Source organism: Cebus imitator, unplaced genomic scaffold, assembly GCF_001604975.1.
Source record: "Cebus imitator isolate Cc_AM_T3 unplaced genomic scaffold, Cebus_imitator-1.0 Scaffold547, whole genome shotgun sequence".
In the NCBI taxonomy this organism is placed as follows: Eukaryota; Metazoa; Chordata; class Mammalia; order Primates; family Cebidae; genus Cebus; species Cebus imitator.
The window spans coordinates 923,615-936,988 of record NW_016107862.1 but is presented as its reverse complement, the minus strand read 5'-3'; the positions used below and the strand labels follow the sequence as shown (position 1 = coordinate 936,988).

Here is a 13,374-nt window from a genome sequence, read left to right as displayed (position 1 = left end):
GCAATGTCAGTCTAATCCTCTTCACCTTTCCAGCTATTGTGTGTTTCCTCCAAAAGGCCATAAGAATTCTTTTCTTTCTCTTTAAAGCTTAACAGTTCTACCAGGATATAGCTCTGATATGATTATGCCAGGTCAACTTTTTCAAGTGAACCCTTTCACTTGTAGATTCAGTTTTTGATTTATTTCCAGAAAATTTCCTTTGATTATCATTTTACATACTAATTATATTCCGTTGTTTTGCTGTCCTCATTCAAGAACTCCTGTTGGACATCCGCGGCCAGTCTTCCACTTCAATCACTTTCCTTTGATCTTTTTTACTTCTTTCTTTACCTCCCTTTTGCTCTCTTGTTGTTTTCCTGCTGGTTTTCAATGCCTTTTAGTAAATTTCCCTTTAAATTTATTCTCCGTTGGGCTTCATAATTTTGTCTACATTTCTGGTATGATTTTGCTATTTTCTTTGATATTCTTCCTATGTTCAATGACTATCATTACATTTCTTTCTCTTTTCTTTCTTGATTCATTTGTGTTGCTGGGTTTTATATTTCTGATTCAAAGTGTTTTCTTTTTATATATCTCCAAATTCTATTTTGAGGAAAACTAATTTTTGTGGGAGTATTATGTTACAATTTTCCTCAGCTTCATGGTTCCCTCCACCTGCCCCTGCCCCTGCCCCTGAGGTGAGGGAGTATTTTCTTCAGCTGAATTACCTTGGTTCACTTTTTACAACAATTTTATCTGGATATGATTGCTGTGTTTCTATACATCTTCATTCTGTGGAGAGAGTTCCTCATGGGACAGCAGCACCTCCTCTCAGTTCTAACCTTTTCTGTGAAGTTTTTTTTATGGAAGATGTTGATTGTGAGGTTAGGAAGAAAATGAAAGGGGCTACTCTGTCTTTTTTCCTAGAAACATTAACTTGATCCTTTTCTTTCCTTCTTTCCTTTCACTGCTATTTCACCGAGGAATACCACCACTTTTCTGTATCTCATTCTCCCTAAGAAGCAGTGCTTCTCCAGGGCTGCCACTTCTGGGCCTCACTCATTTCCAAATCTTTTCCTGCAGCTGGTGGTATGAACTGCCAAGTTCCAAATTGCGCAGAGCATATCTTAACTTGGTTGGGCTTTCTTTTGAGAGTGTCCATATCTTATGTAAGCCCTTAATGCCCCTCTACTATTTTTGATACAGTTATTTAATACTTCCCTACTTCACTTTCCATACCCATAGGCTTGAAGCAGTAGGCAAAGGTAACTGTTAGAACGTGGTTCATTTTTCTACTTGCTGATAATTTAAAGCTTGTAGTATTCTCCAATTCTTCATAATGCTAAAGCCATAATGCTATTTTCTATTTTCGCTCTACTTATTTCAGGGTTTTGTAAGTTGTATGGGGAGATTTAGAGTCAAGCAGCTGCCATCATTTTCCATTCCTGTTTGGTGTTCATTGAACTTCTTAGATTCGCATGTTAATATTTTTCATCAAATGTAGAAAAAATTTTGACTGCATATTTCTTCAAAACATTTTCTTAATCTCTACCTCTCTTCTTTTTTATCTCGAATCTCTCTCTCTTCTTTTTCTGGGATTTTAATTACATTTATATTTTAACCCTTAATTCTATTTCACAGATAACAGAGACGACTTCTCTAGCCTTTTTTCTCTTAGCTTTCATTTGGATACTTTCTACTGCTTTGTCTGCAAATTCGCTGATCCTTCCTTTTGCAATGTCCACTCTGCTGCCAAGCCCATCCAGTGAACTTTTTATTTTACATATTTTATTATTATTATAATTTTCATTTCTCTACTGAGCTTATCCATTTGTTTACTCATTATATTTATCTTTTAATTTAAACCTTTAAACAATATTCATAATGGCTGTTTTAAAGTCTTTGTCTATTAATTCCAGCATCTCTGGGTCTGTTTCTATTTCCTGTTAATTTTTTTCCTGGATATAGGTAACATTTTGCTACTACTTCACGTGTCTAGTAATTTCTGTTTGTGTGCTTGTTACTGTAGATTCTTGGAAACCTCCTTCTCTTGGCTTATGTGACACAATTATCTTAGGGTTTTCCTACTACTTCTTTGGGATTCTATCCATCTTATTTAAAGCTCATTATCCTCGACTTGATTTTTGAATGTCAGAGATCCTCATGGCTCAATCTTATATTTTATCTTTTCTCACACTACATTTTCTCTTTAGTCAGTCTCATCTACACCCTCTGCTTTAATCACCACCTATACACTGATGATTCAAAACTGTATAAATTCAGCTGAGACCCCTTCTCTGACTGACTCAAGACTAATTGCTACTTGTTTCAGTAACACATCCACCTCACTATGTCCAGAACCAATATTGTGATTTCTCTGGCCTGCCTACATGTACAAACACACACACACACACACACATACACAATATGAAATAGGGAATTTCTTCCAGTGATATAAATTTCAGTGAATTACACCACCATCACTTCAATTATGCACACTTGAAATATAGGCACCTTGACACCTCTGTCTTCCTCATCCCCCATATACATTCCATCGTGAAATTTTGCTGATTTTATATTTCCACTTCTCTTTATTACCATCTCTCTCTGCCACTACTCAGTTTTTAGCTCCCACCATCTCTCACTTGCATTATGAAATAGCTCCAAATTTATTGTGCGCACCTAATCTTACCCTGCTACGATCCATTCTCCAAATCATTGCCAGGATTATATTTTTGAAATGCAAATCTAATAATGCAAATCTGATTCACTCTCTCTCTCTCTCTTTCTCTCTATCTCTCTGTATCTCTCTCTGTGTGCGTGTGTATGTGTGTATTCCTCTCTCTCTTACTCTCTCTCTCTCTCCATGCACACACACACACGTGCACACACACACACACACACACACACACAGAGTTTTAAATTTGGCTACCATTGTTGTCCACTGCTTTTTGGGTGAAAACAAAAATCATTAACATGGGCTGGTCCCTACCTAACTCATGCTTCCATGCTTTCCTTGCCCTCTCCCATCCCTCTCTGTTGTTCTGGTCCTATCTGTTCTGGATTTCCTGAAGCATATCTGCCTCTGGCCTTTGCCTGTGCTATTCCATCTGTATTAAATACTTGCTTCTCTCCTTATCACCTCCTCCAGATCTGAAATCAATTGTCCTTTTCTGGGGGAAGCTTTCCCTGAACCCCATGACCAGTCAATCTCACACTTATGCTCACATTGGCACAATGTACCTCTCATTTGTAGTCCCTATAACATTTGTAAGTTCACATTTATTTCCATGATTCTTTCATTCATGTATGACATCCCTACTGAATTTTAACTGTCATGAAATCAAGAATTGTGTCTGTTTTGGTACACTCATATTTCCAGTATCAATCATAGTGTAAGTGTTCAATGAATATTTATTGAATCAGTAAATAATGAATAAAAAGTATTCTTCCACGATTCTGTTTTATACTTATGCTTAGCTCTCACTCTACCTTTCTAACAAATGGCCTAAGTACAGGAGGATGCTGAAGGGGCTGCTAAGGCAGCAAGAAAATCAAGTAACACAGAAACAGAGTCAGTTGGATCTTTGCCCTTAGGATTCTCAGAAGAATTTTTTGCCTCTGCCTTCAAAATGTAACTGGAATATTAAAACTGATCTTTTGGTCCCTGGAAGATGAACTACAAACCATCATCAAAAAATATCTAATGTTGGAGCTGGTGGCTGCCTTTGTCCTTCCCATCTGTAAGCCATGAAAAGGAATCAAAACAATTCTGTCATCGAGGGCATCACAAATCCTGGGTCTTCACCTGATTTTTAATGCTTCATATCTAGCAGGAGCACTTTCATTTTCAAGGGATTCCATACTATATTGTCTGGCCCCTGGCTGGGCTGGGATACAGTTATCTTGGTGGAATAGGGTCAGCATTTGTAAGAGCGGGATATTGTTGGGCATTGTAGTGAAAAGAGTAAGCCTGGGGACGTGAGGGTAATTACCAAGACCGACTCTGAAGCAATGACGGGTGACCAGAAGTGAGTTGATGTCAGAAATTTCTACAGAGTTGGTGATAGCTTATAAAGGTGAAAATCCAGTAAATAGTCTGGGGTTAAAAAACTCAAGTGAGGGAAGGTACAAAAGATGATGCAGATGTCAGAGGCAGAAAGATATCACCAGGCAAGTAAGGCCAAGGATGCACCCATCTGGACAAGACAGAATCTCTTTGGTAAGTTGGCTTTGTTGGTTTTAGTCATTTTTATCTATTCCTGATGCTCATGTGATATTTTCTCTTTCTGTTTCTTGGGTGAGTTTTGGTATCTCAAACACATGCAAGTAGAAAGACAGAAGTTCTTAGGTAGTTTTTTTAGTAATAGAAGCTCTTAGATTTTTTTTTTTTTAAGGGAGAAAAAAAAATCATTTTTACTGGGAAAAAATGATCGTTCCTTATACAAAGGCCTTCATTCCTCACAAAAATAGAACTTTCGGTCAAGAACTTGGTCCTTCAAAAAAGAAAAGGAAAGAAAAGAGAGCATGAGTTCTATCCCTCTTTTGACTAAATACTGCCACTGACTCCTGTTTGCACTAAAGGCTGTCTCTTGTTCCACATGTCAAATGCATACTTCTTAAAATGCCACTTGGCTCCTTGGATTCACCATTCTTAGCAGAAAAACAAAATGGTCAATAATTTATTTTGACATTCAAACTTAGCTGGACATTTTTTGGCGATTCAACCCCACAGATGCAAAGTGAAAGAGTTCCAGAAAAGCAAGTGAGAGCCATGAGATCACAACAAGTCTGTGAGCACATTTTTTTCAAGGCTTGCAGAATCCCAAGGCTTGCCTTGTTTCAGGAAAAAGACCTGGTTGACACCTGAGAGGTTTCAAGTCACAAGAAGCTGAGGCCTGTTGTGAGGAGGGTAGGGGCAGTGGGGCCAGGTCACATACTGCGTGTCACTCACTTCCTGCCTCACCGCCCACCCTGAGATGTCTGCTGGGTGGGAGGAGGCTCACTGCCAGAGAACAGTCTGGTGTTTTCTGTTTCTGCTGCAGGAAGTCCCCCTTCTTCTGCCACCCCTGCAGCGCTTCAGCCTGGAAACAACTTTCAGAGAGGAGAAGGGAAGCAAAGCTTTCAAAAGCAGACACCTATGGTGGGGTTTGAAGGGAGGGGCTCCTTGTTCAAGCATTTCTCCCCTAGACTTGAAAGGACACTTCAGAATCATTCATTTTAGTTTTGATGCTTCTTCAGTCATTAAGAAGCCACTAAGAAAACTGACCCTGAGAAGACAGATTCCTGAAGCTGAGTCAGATACAGCCAGCTCTTACCACACCATCTGACCCTCGGTTCCCTCTGACCTCATCTCTTCCCACCTCTTCTCCGTCTGACTTAGCAGTGGCCACACTGACCTCCCCATGATTCAAGAACAGCTCCCACCTCAGGCCTTGGGACCCCCTTGTTTTCACCCCACATACCTGTGTGGCTTCCCCCTACTGCTTCCAAGGTCAGAGGGCATCCTGTCAGACTGGTCTTCCCTGGACACCCACTCTGATTATTATACCCTTCCCCTGTTTCTTTTTTTTTTTTTTTTAGATGGAGTCTCACTCTGTCGCCCAGGCAGGAGTGCAGTGGTGTGATCTCAGCTCATTGCAACTTCCGCCTCCTGGGTTCAAGCAATTCTCCTGCCTCAGCCTCATGAGTAGAGGGGACTACAGGCACCTGCCACCATGCCCAGCTAATTTTTTGTATTTTAGTAGAGACAGGGTTTCACTGTGTTGCCCAGGCTGGTCTCAAACTCCTGAGCTCAGGCAATCCGCCCGCCTCAGCCTCCCGAAGTGCTCGGATTACAGGTGTGAGCCACCACACCTGGCCCCCTATTTCATTTTCCTTCGTGGCACCTTTTACCACCTAATATGTTCAATGGGTCTTGATTTGTTTGCAATAGTCTTGTCTAACTAGAATGTAAGATCCATGAGTGAGAAGAGACTTTCTCCTCTACCCTTGGCACATAGTGGGTGTTCAAAAAATATTCAGTGGCTCACTTCAGCAGCACATGTACTAAAATTGGAATGATACAGAGAACATTAGCACGGCCCCTTCTCAAGGATGAAATTATGCAGCATTCCATAATTTTGAGAAATGCAAATCAAAACCATAATGAGATACCATCTCGCACCAGTAGAATGGCTATTATTAAAAAGACAGAAAATAACAGATGCTGATGAGGCTGCAGAGAAAAGGGAATGCTTATACAATATTAGTGGAAACACAAAGTAGTTCAGCCACTGTGGAAAACAGTTTGGAGATTTCTCAAGGAACTCAAAATAGAACAACCATTTGACCCAGCAATCTCACTGCTGAGTATATACCCAAAGCAAAGTAATTCATTCTGTCTTAAAGACACATACGCTCATATGTTCACTGCAGCACCATTCTCAAAAGCAAGGATATGGAATCAACCCAAGAGCCCATAACAGTGGACTGGATAGAGAAAATGAGGTACAAATATACCATGGAATATTATGCAGCCATAAAAAAGAATGAAATCATGTCCTTTCAGCAACATGGATGGAGCTGGAGGGTATTATCCTAAATGACCTAATGTAAGAAACTAAAACAAAACATTGCATGTTACCAAAAAAATATTTGAAGTAAAAAGGAAGGAGAGAGAGATGGAGGAAAACTAAAGGAAGAGTCATGGCCCTGAGAGAATACAGTACAGGCTGGGGGTGAAATATAGAACGAGATGGGAGCTGAATGATGTCTCTGAAACTAGACATGGAAGGCCCCAAAAGAAATATTCCTACTTCATCTTTCCCTGTGCCTGGGATAATTCACTCCTGGATGGTAAAGATATGACTTGGTTTCAACTGTGTTAAATTAACCTGGGCGATGTTATAAGCTGGCATTGCTTTGTAAGCTTGACCTTGGCTTTCAAATAGGATCTTGTTCATTGCTCAATGACCAAGTCACAAAGTTGCATAATGATATTGACCCACAGTCATGTTATTGCGGAGATGGCAATGACTGGCCAAAACCAGGTGTGCTCCTTACACTTCTGCCCAGGTGATACTCTCAGAGAGCCTCGCCAAGAGAACTAAGTCACTGTCCCAGTGCCAGGAGCCAGGACAATTATGGGGCTTTCCCTACTGTGTGTTCTTGCTGCCAATCAGCTCCCAAGCCTAGGCTTCTGAGAAAGAGCCTACGCACACAAGTTGCAGAGCTCTCCTCCCCTTATCCCCACTCCCCTTCCCCAAACCCACAATAGCCTTTGCCATAGTGCTTATTCTTTTGACCTGTTCTGATCTGCTAGCCCAACTATTCCCCAGCCTCTTTAAGAAGGTGACTCTTCTCTGACCCTCAGTCTGAGGTCTAGAGGCCCTTCTGCTTTGTCTCGCAGGCATCTGCCCTCCTCCCCCATCCCCTAGACCAGCACAGTAGCAGCCCGTGCTGCCTCTGAAGCCCTCTCCCAATGTTAGCTGATGGGAACCCCATGGACTCCTGTTTGCTGTACAAACGGAACAGAATTTTCCTTCAGAGCCAAATCCAGCTGCCCCTCTGAAGCTGGTCACCACAGTGATTTTCAGTCTCATGCCACATTCTAATCTCTTCTCTTGCCCACTTTTGGTGCTGCAGAGTGGATCACCTTGCCTTATACCCAAGTCATCATTAAAATGTATCAAAGGAGAGAGAATTAAAAAGAAAAAAACGCTGAAAAATCACCTTGCAAGTATATACCTCAGAAGGCCTTTGGCCTAATAATAATGTGTAACATTAACGCAAATAACCAAAATAACTAAATTTTTCCATTTATTTCCTTGAGTGGGCTCGATTGCAGATATATGAATCTGACCAGGGTCCTGATCACTCCCTGCTCCCAAAGACCACCCGTTGAGCCTGTAAGATCCAAAGTCAACCCAATGGATTAATGTGCAGGTCAATGCTGAGCCAGAAAGACATGGTCTCCTCTGAGATGCCAGGAAAGGACCTAGGGCTTCCCCGGGCTCACGCCCCTGGGTAATCCATAGTTTGGCCTGGCCTTTTAGACGTTGTGCAAGACCAGCTTCTGTGATCTGTGTAGGCCCTGAGGCCCAGACACTGTATCCAACACTGACCTAGATCCAGTGCCAGCATGACAAGAAAGTCCCCTCAGCTTTAACCTTTACATGAAAAGTAGCTTTGAAATGACCAATCCACATTTGTTGGTTTGTTTCTGCTTTCCACAGCCCTTTCCTGTCTCTAAAACCAACCTCCTCTTCTTGGCTCATCAGAACGCTCATTCTATTTTATGAAATAAAGTGTTGCCCAATTATAGAATCACAAATAAAGCCAATTAATGTTTTTCATATATGTTTTAAAGTTTTTATTGATACATAATAATTATACATATTTATGGGGTATGTATGAGGTCTTGATACAGCCATAGAATGTGTAATGATCAAATCAGGGTATTTAGGATATCCACCACCTTGAATGTTTATCATTTATTTGAGCTAGTAACATTTCAAATCTTCTCTTCTAGCTATTTTAAAATACACAATATATTTTTGTTAACTATGTCAACCTACTTTGCTGCTAAATACTAGCACTTATTCCGTCTATCTAACTGTATGTCTGTACCCATTAACCAGCCTCTCTTCAACCCATACACCCTTCATAGCCTCTGGTAGCTACCATTCTTTTCTCTACCTCCATGAAATCCATCTTTTTAGCTCCCACATGAGTGAGAACATGCAATATTTATCCTTCAGTGCCTGACTGATTTTACTTAAAAAAATGTCCTTCAATTCTATACATGTTCCTGCAAATGACAGAATTTCATTCTTTTTTATGGCTAAATAGTATTCCATTGTGTATACATATATACTACATTTGCTTTATTCATTCATCTGTTGATGGACACTTAGATTAATATCGTATCGTGGCTATTGTGAATAGTGGTGCAATAAACATGGGAGTACAGGTATCCCTTTGAAATATTGATTTTTTTCCTTTGAATAAATATCCAGTAGTGGGATTTCTGGGTCATATTGTAGTTCTATTTTTAATTTTTAAAGAAACTTCCATAGTGTTTTCTATAATGGCTATACTGATAAATGAATTTAATAAGGTTGCAGAATACAAAATCAGTATACGTAAATCAGTAATATTTCTATATACCAATACTTAATTTGCTGAAGAAGAAATCAAGAATGTAATCTCATTTAAAACAGCTACAAAAATTGTCTAGGAATAAATTTAATCAAACTGAATAAATTCCTTCTGATGAAAGGAATTGAAGAAGACACAAACAAATAGAAAGACATTCTATTTTGAAAGAAAGTGGTAGGCATCACACAATCTGACTTCAGAATATATTACAAAGCTACAGTAACCAAAATGGCATGATATTTGGTATAAAAATACTCACACAGACCAGTGAAACAGAACAGAGAATCCAGAAATAAATCCACATAGTTATAGCAAACTATTTTCAACAAAGGTGCCCAGAACATACACTGGGGAAAAAATACTCTCTTAAATATTGGTGTTGAAAAAACTGGATATCCACATGCAGAAAAATTAAATTGGATCCCTATCTCTCACCATATACAAAAATCAACACAAAATAGATTAAAGACATAAGTGTAAGATCTGATACTATAAGACTACTAGAGGAAAACATAGGAGAAATGCTTCAGGACATTGGTCTAGGCAAAGATTTTATGGCCTAGACCTCAAAAGTACGGCAAAAATTAAGATCTTTAAAGCAAATTTGTTGTGATTTTGTCTTATGACATTAGCAATACAAGTGAATTTAGAACCATTCGCCTGGTCATTTACCACAGAATTAACTACCTTCAAAATGTGTAATGACTTCACCACTTAATCCCTTACAATTTTGTTATGGTCATGAATCCTGCGGGCCAGGTTTTCAATAAGGACACAGTAGAAGTGGGGCTTTCACCCTGAGTGAAAAATGGTAAGCAGACAAGGGAGAACAGGAGAGCAATTAAAAGAGTGTTGCAAAAATCTAGACTTGGAGGGCAATTACTACCAATTATAAGAAGTGGTCAGGTTCCAAATGTCTTCAAAGGCAGAGCCAACAGGATTTGCTGGTGTATTGCATGTATGGTTGTGAAAGAAATAATGACATCAAAGATGACTCCAAAGTTTTTGGCCTGAGAAGCTAGAAGTTGCCATTCTAAGATGGAAAAGACTGTAGATCAAGCAGGTTCTGGAGGGAATTTCAATTCCAGTCATTTTAAGGTGAGATGTCTGCTTACTATCCAAACGGAAAAATAAAGTGGGCAACTGGATATACAGAACTGGAAATCAAAGAAGTTCAAACTGGTAATATACATTTTGAGTCCTCAGCATAAAGATGGAATTTAGAGACATGTAACAGAATGAGATCACCAAGGAATCAGTGCAGGCAGAGAAGAGGCTGAAGAATGTAATCCTGAGGCACTGCAGTGTCAGAAGAAGACATGAGAAAAGCAGATTGAGAAACATGGCCTCCTTGAAGCTGAATGAAGAGAGTCTTCCCAGAAAGAGTGAATGAACACTGTGTCAGCATGCCCAGAAGTGGGGTAGGACGAGGACTGAGAAGAGAGAGAGCCCTGATTTATAGAGTTTGCCAATTTCCATGATGAAAATACTGCCACCAGTTGATTTCAAGCTGTTAATGTGATGTCATTGAATGCAGAGTTTAGAAGAGATGCACACAGTTGGCCCTCAGGAGACACTGCAAGCTGATCTCAGCATACCCCTTACAGCTAATGGTATCTGTTGCCTTACCAGTCTTTGGCCTCCAAGAGGAAGCTGTTCAGGCAAGTGTGAACCTGGTATGGCTGAATCTCTGTCATCTGGACAGGGCCAAGCAACATTTATCTTCAGTATGGTAGGCTGGTAAGTTTCTCAGAGGGCAGCCCAAGCTGGGCTGGGCAAGAGGGGCTCAGAAAAGGATGTCATGGTCCTTGCAGCCAGACTCATGAGAGGGCCTGACTAGAGAGAGTTAAGTCCCAGATGGGCTGACCAAGCAAGTACACTAAAGTAATCTGGACACTTTAATAATGAAAAGCATAAGACTTGCTTTCAAAGAGTTATTAAAACAAAATCTGTTGAGAAACCCTCTTGGAAAACAAGTCTCCAGGCTTCTGAGAACCCTGTTTTCCAAATCTTTCTGTTAGCATTCCTGCCCACATCCTGAGAATCCTCCATGTTGTCTCAGACTCTAGACCATACTTGACACTTTTCCTGCTGCCTAGGCCTTATCTTGACTGGCCAGATGACTGATACCATTTGGTTCCAGCCACTTAATTCCCAGCAGCCTGAAATGGTCACATGCCTAAAGCAAACTACTATCAGACTAGGAGGAACATCAACCTGCTTAAATTGTGGGCTCTGCCTTTCCTTTACACACAGGAAGAATTTCCCAAGGAGGTTGTTTTTTGTTTTTTGTTTTTTCTCCCTCTTTGGAAGTGTTTAAATGTGAGATTTTCATTTTTCATAAAATAATAATTAACAAATATACATTGATTACCTATTGAACGCAAAGTACCATACGGGGTTCTATAAAACATGCCAAGAATAATTAGATGTCTACTTACAATGTGGTTAGGAAATCTGGCATTTGCTTAGGAAAAAAAAAAAAGTTCATTCTGACCAATGTGAGTGCCCAGTGACTGTCTCAGAAAGACATTGAGACAGTGAGACACATGAAGCCCACAAAGAAGCCCACAAAGCTGCACTCTGCAGGAAAGATCAAAAGAAAGGAAAAGGAATCTCCTATTTGTTTATCACTTCTCTGTCCTAGAATTGTTTTAGATACTACATCTGTTTAATTACATTTCAATACTTCCTATCACTGTAAAAAGGGATTTTCATACTTCTATTAAAACGAGTGTCATTCGTCTTTACAAATGAGTTACAGAGTAGTAAAGCACTTAACCAAAATCCACAGAGCCAGTCAGTGGCAGAAGTGGGACCCCAACCGAGGAAAAAAATCTCCAAAGTCCTATGTTTAACCACCACTTCACATTGCTTCCTTTAGACCGAGGAGTCAGTCGAATTGTGCCACCCCTTTCCCCAAAGATATTTCAAGTCCTAAATCCCTGTGCCTGAATGGGATCCTATTTGGAAATAGTCTTTGCAGTGTAATTAAGTTAAGTGTTTTGAGATGATATTATCCCAGAGGTAGGGGCTGGGCTGGGGAGCCAAATCAAATGACTGGCATCTTTAGAAGAGAAGGGAAAACAGACCCAAAGACCCAAAGGGAGGGCCATGTGAAGGCGAAGGCAGCCATTAGAGTTCTGCAACCCCAAGCCAAAAACACCAAGGATTCCCAGCACCCTGCAGAAACCTGGAGAGGGCCGTGGAATGAATTCTCCTTCAAGCCTTCAGTATGAACCAACCCTGCCAATACTTTGATTTTTAGACTTTTGGCCTTCTCAACTGTGAGAGAATAAGTTTCTGTCGCTTTAAGCCACCAAGTTGTGGTGATTTATTATGGTTACCCTGGGAAACTAATACAGACAGTCAGGATGAAGGCAGTCTGCACAGAGACATGGAGGAAGAGAGAGAAGAAAAGATCACGAAATGTGACTTCTGAAGCTGAGCCAAACTAGGGTTCCTGGGAAGAGGGAGTAATCCTTTTTTTGGTGCCCAGTGGCAAGTCCCGAACTTCTGGGTCTTGGTTTGACTCCAACTGGCGCAACATAAACTATTCAGTTTGACTCTGTATGCTAACATCTGGTCAGTTTCTTCAGCGCACTGGTTTCGCTGTTTCTGTTGACGGGGGCAACTGTTTGGGCAAGTTTGAGCTACACAGACAGTTCCTGGCATACTTGTCCTTAAATATCAAAGAACATCAAGTCATCCAGGTGCATCTTTATGAGCACACTGAAGAGAAAAACTTCTATGAAATAAAACTGGTGTCATTGGCAATGCCTACCACTGGTCAAAAGTAACTTCCTCAATAGCTCTTGGTGGTAACCAGTTCTATTTTTATATACAGGCATCAGATAAAATGCAACTATTCTAATAGCATTCAGCTATCATCACCCATTAACATGTCAGTTCTGAGGGAGGCAGCTCTCTGGGGATTTATTGTGGAATGAGAAAGGAGAGAAAACTTTATAGTCAAAGCAAAATGCAAAGAGAGCTGTTTGAGAGTCCTGGGCACTCAGGAATGCCTGCAAGGAATTGAGGAACAGACTGAAATGAAGTTGGCAAGGAATGAGAATAAATCATGCTTATGTCTGATTTCTTGTGTTTTGGTGTTCAAGAACAAAAAGCAGCCACTTACCGAATTCCGTTTAGAGCTTGCTAAGGGCCTGCTGAGAGCAATGTACCCCATTAGGTGGGTACTAGAGCTATAAGGATGAATGGGTTCATCTGCTCATAACATAAGAAGGCAAACTC

The 13,374-nt window shown here is 40.4% G+C and overlaps 1 pseudogene; it reads left to right on the top strand.

Moving 5' to 3' along the window:
• The first annotated feature begins 6,002 nt into the window (after window positions 1-6,002).
• Window positions 6,003-6,103, top strand: LOC119469017 (annotated as a pseudogene).
• Window positions 6,104-13,374: the final 7,271 nt, after the last annotated feature.